General features: G+C 39.8%; 1 protein-coding gene across 12 annotated transcripts in view; it reads left to right on the forward strand.

The window, feature by feature from the left end:
* Ldb2 (LIM domain binding 2) overlaps window positions 1–14,231 on the forward strand; it is a 346,704-nt gene that overhangs the window by 248,835 nt on the left and 83,638 nt on the right. The gene's annotated exons all lie outside the window — the stretch shown is intronic.

Here is a 14,231-nt window from a genome sequence, read left to right on the forward strand (position 1 = left end):
GATATAACTACAGATAATTGTATTACAATAGTGTGTTATATGAAAGGAAATACTTGGTGTTATGGGAGGACACAGGTGTCTTCTCTGATCCAGTCTGGGATAATGGAGTAGAGACTGGCTACAAGATATCAGTGGAGACGTCCTGGAAGAAATGATGTATGACCTTGGATTTTGAAGGATGTCTAAAAGATCACTAAAAAGATAATAATTGTGGGAAAGAAAACAGGGAGAGGAGAATAAATAGCAGCCTTGGCAGAAAGGGCAGCATAGGTGAGGCTCTGAGGTAAAGAAGTGTGAGATGCTTGGTGGCATTTTAGGCAGGCAAAGTTGGTCACATTCTATAGCACTCCAACACACCACAGTGGACAATAAAATGGAGTCTCTGGGGCCCAAGTGGCTAGCAAGGACTAATGTACGAGAACCCACACAGGCTCAAATCTATAGTGGGACTTGAATGTGGGTACAGGATGTAGAGTGAGGACACAGGACAGAGAGTACAGGGGAGCCCACCCCCCTTCAGTTCTTCCGTTCTATTTCCAGTCACTGCATTGTTTCTCTCTCAGGCCCTTCCACTGTCCAATGTCCAGAACAACCAGACTTGCCCCATCCCTCAAGCCAGCAGGTCAAGCAGCCAGCCTCACATGCTTCCTTCACCGAGGTGGCACTCTGCCCTGTGGAAGCAGGGCACAACTCTCTCTAAAACAACACAGAGCTGCCATTCTCTGTGCTAGAGGGAGAAGTGGCTGTGTAGGTGGCTCTGAGTCTCCCTTTGTGACTGTCATGTTCTCCTTGAGTGTCTCCCATTGACTCTTACCCATCAGGCAGCCAGAAAGGAGGACCACACAGTTTACCCTTTGATGGTTTGTACCAATTAAAGATTTAAAAATACCACCAATTTTGAGAACACCCCTGCCTTGCTGCTGGTTAGCTTCATTAGTATCTTTGAGATTTCCTGGGATTGTCACAAAGACTTTTTCTAAGGGTATGCAATAGAAAAAAAAAAGAGAAACCCAGTTGAATGACATGGTACAAGTACTCAGTGCCACCATAACTGGGGCTATTCCTAGTCTACCTGTTCTTATTAAAATGTAGCAACAATCACAGCATAGCAACCCAAGTGTAAGTTAGAAGGAAACTCCTCTAGGTGCAGGTAACTTATTTCAGTCCATTCTCAGCCATTAAGTCCTGGTAACTTTTGTGCAGTGCCCAAATTGCACACGTGACACTGTAATACTAAATTCATCACTTTTGTTTTTTACTTGTGTTCTCTTAAGGTCCTCCTCCTTAGAGCCCAGCAATTGTGGACAGTAGAAAGGTCAACGCTTGGAGTTTACTAATCAACTGTCTTTCACTCTTTATTCTATTCTTCATAGCCTTCAGAGTTTTATTTTTTTGTTTGTTTGTTTTCTTTTTTTTGCACCAGGCACTGCTGTGGGCTGTCACTGGCATGAGGTCAGAAGACCAAATGAGTTTGGATCCCCAGAATATTAACTCACATCAGACAGGTTATCCCAAGGTCCATGTAACATGTAGGAAAAGCCCCAGGATCAGGCTAGAGGGTCAACCAAACTGAGTTGATGTATTAGTTAAATATTGCCCTGCAAAAAAATAAATAAAACCCTCAAAACTGAGCAATTTAATGAACACAACTTATTACCTCATAATTTCTGTGCTTTAGGAATTCAGGGGTGTCCTCACTGGGTACCTTGGATCAGTTGCTCTCACAAAGCCATCATCAAGATGCCAGTGGGGGCTGCATTCTTCTCAACTTAACTGAGAAATCTGCTTCCAAGCTCACTCCTGTGATTATTAGCAGACTCAGGTCCTTGCTGTCTGTGAACTGGGAACATCAGTTCCATAGTGCAACTCAGAACACTACAACTCGTTTCCTCAGGCTGAGCAAGCCTCAGTCTTTTTATAACATAATTGTGGAGGTGACAGCCTATTACTTATGCCACATGCTAGTTTATTTCTAGATGCAAACCACTGAATCCAGCCCACTCTAGGTGGAAGGTATTACACAAGGGCATGACCACTAGGAGGCAGGGATTCCTGGGGCCAACATGAACACTGTCCACCACACTAAGAATCTCAACTTCTTGTCACTCAGTGAGTGAATTTGGGCAAATAACCTAATCTTTCTGAGTCTTGATTTCATCATCTATAAAAGGGAGATTGTTCCTGACACATAACAAATAGCAGCTGAAAGTAATCTTGATGATGACAAGACCAATGGTGATCATTACTTTTCTTTTCTTCCTTTCCAGAAGGCAATGAAGATTCCCATGAGTGCGTGGCAGGGTAGCTGATTATATGGAAGGGTGGACTGGGCAAGCCTAATGCTGTTACCATTCAAACCCTTATTCTCTGGGTTATGCCTCCAGGAGGATGGACCACACCAATAACTACCACATACATTTCTAGCACCCTCAATTATGCTTTACTTTCAAGGTGCTTTAAGTCTATAAAGCAGAGAATAGAATGTGGAATTACAGCTAGAGTAGGGGTGATGCTGAAGGGAATACTAGCTTAGTCTCTGACCTCCCAATATGACTCATAAAGCCTGTCTTACTGCCAAGAAGCCCTGGCTATGAATATGCAGCCATTGGGGGAGGAGGCGTTGAGAGTGGGTACTCTGTGCAGTCTCCCCAGGAGAGTTTCTTGAAATAGCAGTGGTAAGGGCAGCCTTTAATAGAGCTACAATTCAGCTTTCTGTGTTATGTTTCTTGCAGTTTCTGCAGAATATCTACCTAACAGTACAGGTTTCCTCTTATGACCATCCAAATAAGTCTGGTTATCTTCAGTGTTTCCTCCAGGTATTAGCATGTTTGTGTAGTAGAAAGTAGAAGTGTTTTCTGCTGAGCCTCTCGTGTGTCCAAACCAAGGGCAGCTCACCTTCACTGAGTCACTCTTATCAGGGCATTGTATACCATGTCCATCATTGGTAGCCTTTATTCACAAAATGGTATCAATCTAACACAACTTTCATTGTTCATTTATAATATAGATGACACCATGCTGGCTGGGGGAAATCAAGTCAGATAAAAGTACAAGGACGTACAACTGTCCTACCTATACAATATAAGAGATGACTCAAGATGTATGATCAATTGGTTGATTAGTTGATTGATTTTGTTATCAGATGTTCTAGTAAATTCAGTGATTAGCACATCATAAGAAATGTTGGTGTTACTTTTTTTGTTTATTTATTTACATATTTTTAAAATAAATCTTATCGTGCGCATTTGAGTCTTTACAGCATGATGTTAGGAGATACAGAGAGAAGGTACAAATGGCTGCTATAACAAGGCACATTGACATAGTTAGTATCTCACGTTACTTTCGTGTCAATTTAGGTAAAATCTAGGCATGTAACAAAAATCTCTAATTCAATACAGTTTTATTTAGTAAAACTAGTAATCTTGGTATTTTTGTGGTACTAAAACCGGCAGAAAAGCATGTAGAGGGTGGCGGTGAGAGAACATAGTGCTGCTACACTGCTTGTTGTGATTAAAGTCTCTGCTATTTGGACACTTCAAGTTCAGAGTCAGAGTAATTTTATTTAGCAGGAAATTCTCTTCTGTTGGAATCAAAAACATTTTTGCTTTAGAAATAGAAAATCTGATAGTGGTAGAAGTGATTGGGTGTGTGTGTTAAGTTCTTTAATATATACATATATAGAAATATATATGTTTACCTATATTGCATGCATTGATATGTAGCACTTTAGACAACCTTCAAGACATGCATGTGATATGCTAATTATATATGTGACCATATCAACTTTTTCAAGCATCTCTAAATGTCACTTAAATTGATAGTGCCTTGAAAGTCATTTATTTTAAAAAATATGTTTAAAAGCAATTAAATGGCATATCTTTGCAGAACATTTTGTATTTTTTACTTGGCATGTCCTCATTTCCCCCAGCTGTCTTCCAGTTACTCTCAATGAGAGTTATTTTTGTTGAATTCATAGCAGTCGTCATTTATTTATTTATTCAGCAAATATTTATGCTCTATGTCAGGATATTGGCTGGGTGCTGGAGATACAGAAATGAACAAAATGACAAGGGTCCACCCTCTTGGAACTTGCATCCTAGTCATAGGTTTTCCTTTGTAATAGAACAATGAAAACATTTGGCATTTGGCTAAAAGTGTGTAGAGTAGGTATAGAAAAATAAACATGGAGCAATTGGTCACTGACAGAGTAATGAGTTCATCAGAGCTTAGATACAAGACCACAAACCTGGGGATAGCAGCATTTTATAACATTGTTTTTATACAAGTTTTAATTAAAGCCCTAAAATTATGCATATGACTCTTGGTATGTACAGATTTGAATGTTTTCCCTATTAACAAATTAATCTAGTCTACACCAAATGCATAAAATTCCTTCTGAATTTCTCAGTGATTTGATATGAATATTAACAGAAAAATTTAAATACTGCTGTACTGTTTTAAAAAATTGTAGAAGTTTAAAGTTTGGAATATTTAAATCCAGTTATACTCCTATTTTGTTCAAACCTATTAGTTTCTGTCTGTAATGAGAAAGCTGGACTCTAAAGCTTTTCATTCAAAACATCACAGAAATCTGGCCAATAACTATTTGCTACTCTTGATATCTTGTCTTTACTTCTCTAGGCATCCTGAAAATTCAAGTGACTTTGAGATAGAAGAAAATTACACTACAGCTTTTTCCCATAACTCTAAGCACTGCCTCATTTTAGTGATTTGAACCCAGCCTGTGTTTCTTTTTTAATGCATGTGTCTCGTTCATTTACATTGGTCAACCAGTAGTTATTGAAAGTCTCTTGAGTACCAGACATTCACAGTTTTTGCTTTTCTCTTTGTTTATTTCCCTTGGAATATATAATCCAATCTGCGGGTTCTGCAACTCTAAATAAGCAGTTATTATTGATTCTCCAACTAGTACCTGGCCCATACTCAAGACCATCAAAGTCACCTTTCCTGTCAAACAGCAAGCTATACTGCTCCACTGACTATTCACTGGCTGTCTGAGCCAAAGGAGACTTATTGAAAGAGGTGGCAATAGCTTCTTTGCATAGATTTTTTTAATCCACCTGCCTAGTAGTCATCCCTGTTTTTCAAAACATCTTTACTTATAGTGTTGAGATATTGTTATTAATGTAGGAAATCTCTAAATTTACATAATTTATTTAGAAGTATAATTGTTAGGAGAACTCAAATCCTCTCTGTTTTGTTGCTATGATCACTTGAGGCAGGGATTATTTTTAATTTCTTTTCAGCACACATCTTCCTATATCCTGCAGGTTCACTAATTGTTTCAACTATCTGTTCATCTGGTCAACCATCCCATGGTGATGCTCTAAGTTAAACCTTCTTCTAGACCCTGGGACCAACACCAAGGCAGAGTTCTTGTTTTCAAGAAGCTAGCATTATAAACCGACATGCCAGGTCAGCTAAAGGGTTTGGAGATATAAGCCTAAACCCTGAGTCAAAGTTGACTTTGTCTTTGAATCAGTTGTCATGGTTTCAGAGAGATGTTTCTCTGTCTTGAGTCTACAACGTCAGGTATGTTCCCTTGGTCTGACTTGAAATCTGTCATCACGCTGAAACACAACATGAAGCTATACACACAGTAGGTATGCGAAAGTGTTTGTAGCATTGAATTGTGTTAAAATTTATTCATCCACTGAAAATTGTCAGTGAATTGACATTCCAATAAGTTATACTTTTTTAGCCCTTACATTCTAAACCAATTAATAAATGAGATAAACTAGATGGTAAGTGTAAAAATACCACCTATAATTATGGTGTAAAACAGATATTGGAGAACAAGGCTTATATGTACAAATGACTTTCTCAATAATAAATTAAGAACAAGTAGACTTACCCACCAAGTCACCAAGGCTTTGTGATCTTGTTGTAGGATAGTTTCTGGCCCAGGACAAGGTGAACAAAGTACACATTCCCTGCAGAGCTAATATCCAAGAAAAGGAAGAGTAAATAGCCTTGCTACTTCCTTGTACATGTACATGTACTTGTACATGTCTAGCTTCTCTTTGAAAAATTAAACTCTCTGATAAGATTCTGGCCCTCCTTTCACCTCCTCACTTTCCCAAGAAGGAATGAATGAGCATTACTGTCTTCTTAATGGGGATCCCTTCAGGAAAATATTCCTTGGCAACACAGTCTCTTGTTTGATTGAGATACATACTTCTTACCTGTTCTGTGCCTGTGTTCTTTGTGTTAGTTTTAGTTTACCATAAGTTTCCCCTTTTCAGTAATCTGACTCATAAAATTCCAACAACTCAGAACTTCCTTCTTGCCTGATTCCTCCTGCTTACAATTTGCATATAGGCCCATCTTTTTTTTGTGGATCATATCTGTCTGATTTGGCTCTCAGCCCACCTGATCAACTCCATCTTCCAGCTGTTAGAGACTCAATGTGATGAATGAGTGTGTTAATTATTTGACCAACTGTGCCAGGCACTCTTTTGGACAATCAGGATTTAGATTTGATGAGATAGATATGGTCCTTTTCCTCCCAGAACTTTAGAAGAACCAGGGCCTAGAGAGATGTAGCAGATAATTACTTTCCAACCCTGATAATTATTCAGGCAGAGAAAGCAATATATCTGACATATGCAAGATATGCCCAGCATTGGCTACAAATATTTAAAAATGCACTTAGAATCCTTTCCATGGGATTTAAAGGGCTGCTAAAATGATATTCACAATGTTTTTATTTGCTATCTTGACTTTTTTTCCTATTTCATTTTTCTCTACCATTAACTTCTCTGGTGGAAAAAAAAAAAAACCCTTCCAAAGTCCCATGCAGCCAAGAAAAAAAAAAAAAATTAAAGATATGCACTAGCAGCTTGGAAAAACAAGAGGGAGTTCTGGGGGTTATAAAACACATGCCTGACAACTGATATCATCCACTAGTGAGATATTGTTCATATCTCCACCGCCTGAAATTGCACAAATGATCACCCTGGTTATCAATTCATACATGCTTACAATGGCCTGGTGGCTCCAGGAATTACCTTCTTGGATTGCAGCAAATCCCTCCTCCCAGGCAAATCCATCATCTCTAGTCCTCACTCTAATGAACCTCGGGTAAAGCTCAATTGTATTTTAACGCGTTAAGTGGAGCACGCATCCCAGAAACATAAAGGTTTGGGAACGTTAGAAAAAAGCCTTTGCCTTTCAGACAAATTCCCCCAAATGATCTCACCACGTGCTCCCTCTCTAGCCCCAGTAGTTTGAAATCAATACATTTGTCCTTTCAGCAGAAGTGCCACAAGGGGCGTTTCTCAGCATGGTGAGCCCTGAGGAATTTCTGGCAGGATGAAGGCAGCCGGCATGTTGCCTAGTTGCAATTAACAGTAAGAAGTAGAAATTTTTTATTCTGTTTTTGTTTTCTGAGATCCCATCGGTTCTCTCAGTTACCCATCATGGAGGAAATGTGTGATGACAGATACAGACTCTGAGACACTGACCCAGCACTTCACATCAGGAGCATTGACAGTCTCTGAGCAGACAGTAACTTGCCAAACACATTCATCCAATAAGCGTTTGTACATGGGCATGTATGCAGACATACATGTATATGCATATGCACATGCATGCAACATATATGTGCATCATACATGCATATTTATATATTGCATAAGTGAGTGGTTGCTGGTGGGTGCTTGGCACTCTGACAAATCAAATGAATATAACTGTGAGACAAACTTGGGATCTGACCTTATGGAGTCATATTCTAAGAGGACATAGAGATAATTCATATAAAACAGAGCGCCTCTGAATACGGTCTAGGATCACCTGCATCCAAAGTATCTGGGTTACTTGTTAAAAAAAAGTCAGACCCTGTTCTCATCCCAGTCCTACTGAACCAGACCCATTGAGAGTAAGGCCTGGGAATGTTTATCTTAACATCGCCCCAAGTGTAGTCTAAGTTTGAAAACTATTATAATGAGATAAATACTGCAGCAGAGAAGTATAGGTTGTTCATGGAATTCTCACAAGGTACACCTAACCAGCTTCACCTGTGGAAATCAGAGATGGTGTCATGAAGGAAGTGTTCCCAGGTTGGGTACTCAGGACAAGGAATAATACAGAAAAAGAAAGAAAGAAAGAGCATCCAGAAGTAATTATCCAGTAAAGGATAGCCCCCTGTTACTAAAGGGCTCCATCAAATAGAGACCAAAATGTTTCAAACTGAATAGAAGAACCATTCTTATGAGTCTCGGCACCCCGATTTGCTGCATACATTAGTTTCACTTCCTTTCCCTGTGCCTACTTCTTTCCAAAAACACATCATAGAAATCTGAGTTGGTGGTTGAGCACATTGCAGGATCCAGAACTTTTCATGTGTAACTCTTAGGGATACTGAATCCCTGACTTCATGCCATGCCTCCTTGGTAGCCTCCAGTGAAATGGGTGATTTCACGTTTCCTATACAGGGCAAGTCTTGTCCTAAGACAGCGAAACTCCACACCTACACGCTGGCGGTCCATTGCTCCACTGGGTGTAACCACTTCTTAATTTTATGTTTGTTCAGGATCCAGCTTACTGAGGTCAATTAAAGTCAGGAGGAGATGTCGGCTTGATTTAGTAAAATTGGATTCTTTGTCTGCCTTGGGTTTATCTCCTTGGGCTGGGCTGTCATTTGAATTTTATGTTTTTGTCCTTATTTCTTCAGACCACTTTTTTTTTTTTTTTAACCAGTGTTGCACTCACCCTATCTGTTTGCAAGGAAGGTGTTTGTTTCTATAAAATGCCTGTCCCGTCTGAGCTCCATCATCTTTATGGTCTTGCATTCTGTCACTGCAGCTCACGTCTGGCTGTGGTTTGTTATGTTTTGACAGGAGTTTGTTATAAAGCTAGGGATCACGTCTGGCTTTGCCTTTCAAACTTTCTGCTTTACGGTAGCCATAAACCTGTGTTGCTAAAATGTTCCCTCTAAGGAGAAAATGAAATTCTGATAACAAAAGCCTTGGAGTAAAGGAAAAGGAGTGGGGGAGGGGGTTAAGAGAGAGAGAATTTAGCAGAGCTGTTATTAAAGTAGCAAGATACCTTCACTCAAATGCAAACTACAGAAAGAATACCAAGAGTTTCCAGATTTGAGAAAATAACAACAGACAAGTGGAGAAACATGCCAGGTTATCCTGCCCTGCTTTTTTTAATCTTTGGAATTTTGGAGAAGTTGGGAGATGTAGACAATTGAATAAAGTTAGTCCTGGGTTTGCCAGGAAAATAGAAAGTGAGATGTGGAAACATGGGCTCCTCTCTAAGAATCCTCTAACTAATGCTGCCATCTTGCAGACTCATTCATGAAAACACATGGCATTATCTTGTTTTCTGTGTGGGAGGGATAATGTAGATTAGTATCATGATGACTGTATTTTAAACTGAGCTCCTTCCTTCAATAAGCATTTATTGAGTGCTTGCTGTATGTAAGGCCCAGACTCTTCATCCCTAGCTGGTACTGTCTATGGAAAGCTGTGGTGTCCTGGGAGTTTGGTTCAGCCCTTTGTGTATGTTCTCAATTTTAATTAATCTTCAAGTTCATCTGTAAAGATGCCCCCTCCACAACTTTGCTTTCTGTGGTTTCAGTTACTTGCAATCAAATGCAGTTGGAAAACTGCAAATATAAATTCCCATTCTGGCATACACAGAGTGTGAATCATCCCTTTGTTTAACATTTCTGTGCTGTATATGCTCCCTATCCATTAGTCACTTAGTAACAGTCTTCGTCATCAGATTGACTATGGCAGTAGCACAGCACTTGTGTTCAGGTAACCCCTGTAACATAGCCTGACCTCATTTATCTCATCACGTAGGAACTGCACTAGTTCATATTATCACAAAAAAGATGAGTATTATATATTTTGAGAGAGGAGACCACATTCACATAACTTTTATTATAGTATGATTGTTCTGTTTTACTATTAGTTATTGCCAATGTCTTTCTGCACCTACTTTATTCATTAAACTTTATCATAGACATGTATGTAAAGAAATACATATATGTATGTGTATTTGGTTCAGCACTATCCACGGTATCAGGCATCCATTGGTGGTCTTTGAATGCATCTCCCTTGGATAAGGGGATCTATTATATTCCATTCAGCATCCTTGTGAAGTTGGTACTGTCCCCAATCCCTGTCTGTCAGGTGAGAAACCAAAGCCAGACTGGTTCAGTAACTTGCTGAAGATCACATAGCTACCACAGGGCAAAGCTGGGATTTGAGAGCTGGTAGGGTGGATCCAGATCCACACTCTTGACTCCTCTTAAGAGGAGGTCAAGTCTGGTAAGGACTAGCAGAGAGAAGTCCAGGAGGGTCCCTGTATCTTCTTATCAGTCCTTAACAGCACCATAGGAGAGAGGGGAGCCAGAGGGAGGCCAGAGCTGTGCCCATCCCAGTATCTGTGATCTAGTAGATATCTGGTGCTGCTCATTATCTCAGCAGAAGGTCCCTGTCCTCCAGGAGGTGAAGGAGTGCAGAGAAAGTCCAGAAGCATGAATTAATCTTAAGGTCTGAGTCACAGTCCCCTCATGAAAAAAATGAGCAGCTTCAAGCAAGGAATGGTCAGATTGTGGTAGAAAGGCAGGAGGGCTGAATAGGTTTAGCCCAGGAAGAATGTTAGTGGGTGTCTGTAAGCAATAACTACTGGGTGCCAAGGCTCCACTCACTAGATGCCCAGAGGCTGCCTTCTCTCACCTCCATCCTCTGGCTTTGCTGCAAACCCACACACAGAATGTCAGCCCCGGCAGCTGGCGCCCATAGTTTTATCAGTCTTGGGTGGATACAGTTGGACCATTATGTTGTGCTGCCAGGAAGCCTATGCAACATTTAATTCTGTCGGAATGGCTGTTCCTTTCCTTGTATGCACAGTCTAAGGGTCAGAAGCACAGCCCCTTGTGGACTTGTGTGGAATGTGAATCTGACCCTCTTTTACTGCCTCTCATATCCAAAGACTTTAACGTCCTTGTAAAATGCTTCTGGAATGCTGACTTGGAGGGTGTTTTTTTTTTCCCCTAAGAAGTATGTGCTTTCAGTATGGAGTTTGGATGTTTGTGAATTAAATTCATAAATACAAGGGACTCACCCCATCAACACCCAGACGGGAGGCATTTTTTTTTTGCAAAGCTCAAAGTTAACATTAATCCACAAATGAGTCCTTGAAAACGGTTAGTCTCTAAACCGTGACTATCTGAACTAGAATATTTAGACCTGGGAATTGCAGATAGAAGACATATAGCCTTATTTCCCTCTTTTTATGGTCTGGGTTATCAGTCCCTGAACTAAAAGTGGCCCTACATCTGCATTAGAAACCTATGTGTACACATAGCTGGCTTGAGATTGGCAGACTGTCCTAACAGACAAGCCAAGTCCACAGTCATTCATTTGCCAAACATCTCATAAGCATGTATTAACATCACGGATATGCTGTGGTACTGAAGTGCTCAAGAAATATTCCCTGCCTCCCGGAAACTGTAGTCACTGAAGGAAAGACAATAAAATTGATGGTTACAATTCAGCATGGTGTCTCAAAGTCTGTGCATGGAGAAAGATGGTGGGAGAGGTAAGAAGAGCTAACATGCCTTTAACTGTGCCGGGCTCTGTGTTGAGTACTTTACACATGTGTGATGGCAATATGTGTAACTGCCCGCTGAATTAATTGTTATTGCAGTCCCACAGGACGATGAAGAAACTGGGCTTTGGAGGGCATAAATCATATGCTTAAGGTCAAAGCATGACGAAGTGGCATAGCTAGTGTATGAGTGAAGAAAGATCAGTGGTCAGTGCAGTGGCCACACAAGTTTATAATCCCTTAAGCATACAAAGAAGACAGTGGAAATCTCAAAGGAGTTTGTTCAGGTGATGTACTGCCAGAGGACTTGGTGCCATAGCTGAGAATTGAGGATGCCTAAGAGTTCGGATAAAATGGGAGAGAAGGGTGTTTAAAGAACTCAAGCGTGTGGCAACACTGAAGAGTGGATGAGATTGAAATGGAGATGAGCAAGGGTACAGAGGACAACCAGTTTGTTATTTGAACTCTGCAAACCTTTTCTTTGACCTCAGAATCCTCTTTATTTTATTTTATTTTATTTTTTTGGGGTGGTTACTGGGGTTTGAACTCAGGGCCTCATGCTTGCTAAGCAGGTGCTCTACTACTTGAGATACTCCTCCAACCCTTGGAATCCTCTTTAAAAGGTTGTGTTTTATCAGCTTATTTTAGTGATCACTTTCCACCTTAGAAAGAAGGTCTGGATGGTATCCAGCCCTGGGGGTGCCGGGTTTTACCCACACTTGCAATTGCTAAAGGCTGTTGGTTCCTGGCTTGGATTCAGTTTGAAATCCCACACATATGTCTATATCTCTGGCAATCTTTCTGTAGCCCAGATGCATTGTGCTGATATAAAACACAAAATTGAATGATGTATGTTGTCCCATGATTTGAGTTTAGGTGGCCTAAGAAATGATGCTGAAATAATTCAGAAAAATTCTTGAAGCTTGGAACCTTTGAAAAATAAAGGAGTGGATTTCTTGCACTTCTCTATTCTGGAGCACTTTTCCCTGTTAGTAAGGTGACTGGGTTTTGAGTGAAATGTGGTGGACCATCTGAAAAGATGAATGGACAGATTCAGCTGTGGCAAGAACCACACCTGTGACCAATCACCTAATTTTATCGTGTGCATGGGGCACAGCTGCTTTCTACTGTGTGGTGAAAATGGCGAAAGTTTTAAAATTTGGCAGTATTAAGTATTGGAGAAAATATGAGTGGAGCAAGTATATTAGCTCAGGTGAGAAAGCATACTGATAACAGCACTTCAAAGGGCAATTGCTGCTATCTAGTGAAGTAATACGTAGAGAGACATATGCATACACACAGAAATATATATATATATATATATATATACACATCTGGCACCTTCTCTGTGTCTGCCCTGTTTCCAATTTTCAAAAAAATTGAAAAACATTCTGCATGTCCCTTCACATCAGAATGTTTAAATCATGTGTAAAAGGTCTGTACTCTGCAATGTGTAGCAGTGTTTGAAAATCAATGAATTAGTCTTATATTCACTGACATGTTTAGAGTTTGTAAATGTATTATTCTGGGAAAAAGGCAAGTTCCATATAGATACATTTAATATAACTTTAATGCAAACCAAACCAAAACACAAAGTGACGTCTGTTTTCTATGGGAACATATGAAAAGGACATAGATATAAATGTATGATTAAGACATCTAGACGTGTATGTGACATATTGGTCACATATAGGAACAAATGTGACCTAGGACTAGGTAAAGGTGCTGATCTTGGTGGAACTTTGGACTTATTAGTAACTGTATTAGTTAGCTCTAGATTTTAAAACAAATAAACCTTGCAATTTCAGTGACTTAAAAACATAGAAAGGTAACTTCTGCTCCAACGTCCAAATGAGTTTTCCCTGTATGAGGCAGCTGTCCTCCTGGTAAGATACAGGGACTCAACCTCCTCCCCTATCCTGGCTCATTCACATTTACATAAGGGAGGGAAATCTATGGACCCCCTGTGTGTCTTTGGCATCTGGCTGTCAGAGGTGGAGCACAGTGTGCCAGCTACACATGGCATGACTTTATTGGCCATGTCTGAAGGTGAGAGTTCCTTTCTTGATGTCTATTCTGTTGAAAATAATGAAAACAATGGAATTGTTCATTGAGCACCGGCCACGCCTTGCCACAAAGCAGCACCCAGACGAGAGGAAGTTTGGGAAGTGAGGCTTGGCTCCATGCTAGAGAACAGAATCAGGTCTAGCAAGAGTCTGCAACAATAATGTGTAATTTTTTTGCCCATGTTTCTTCTGTGATTAAAAAAAAAATTACAGTGAAGTGTCTGGGGTTGTAGCTCAGTGGTAGAGCACTTGTCTAGCATACACAAGGCTCTGGGTTGGATCCCTGGCAACACAAGAAATAAAACAAAATGATGGCCAAAAAAATAATCATAAAGTAACCTCAGAACACAGAAATAAACCAATATTAGCTGATTAAAACAACAGTCATTCTACTTTATTCCCCCCTGACTCCAGGTAGCTACACACTTTTACTTTTCCAGCCATCATCTTGCTTGCTTGTAAAATCCTCATTTTACAATGTAAAATATAGTAAATATTTTATTTACTATATTTTAATGTAAAAATATATTTATAATTTTTAAATTTATAATTTGTAATTTATAATGTATTTAA

Source organism: Castor canadensis, chromosome 9, assembly GCF_047511655.1.
Source record: "Castor canadensis chromosome 9, mCasCan1.hap1v2, whole genome shotgun sequence".
NCBI lineage: Eukaryota > Metazoa > Chordata > Mammalia > Rodentia > Castoridae > Castor > Castor canadensis.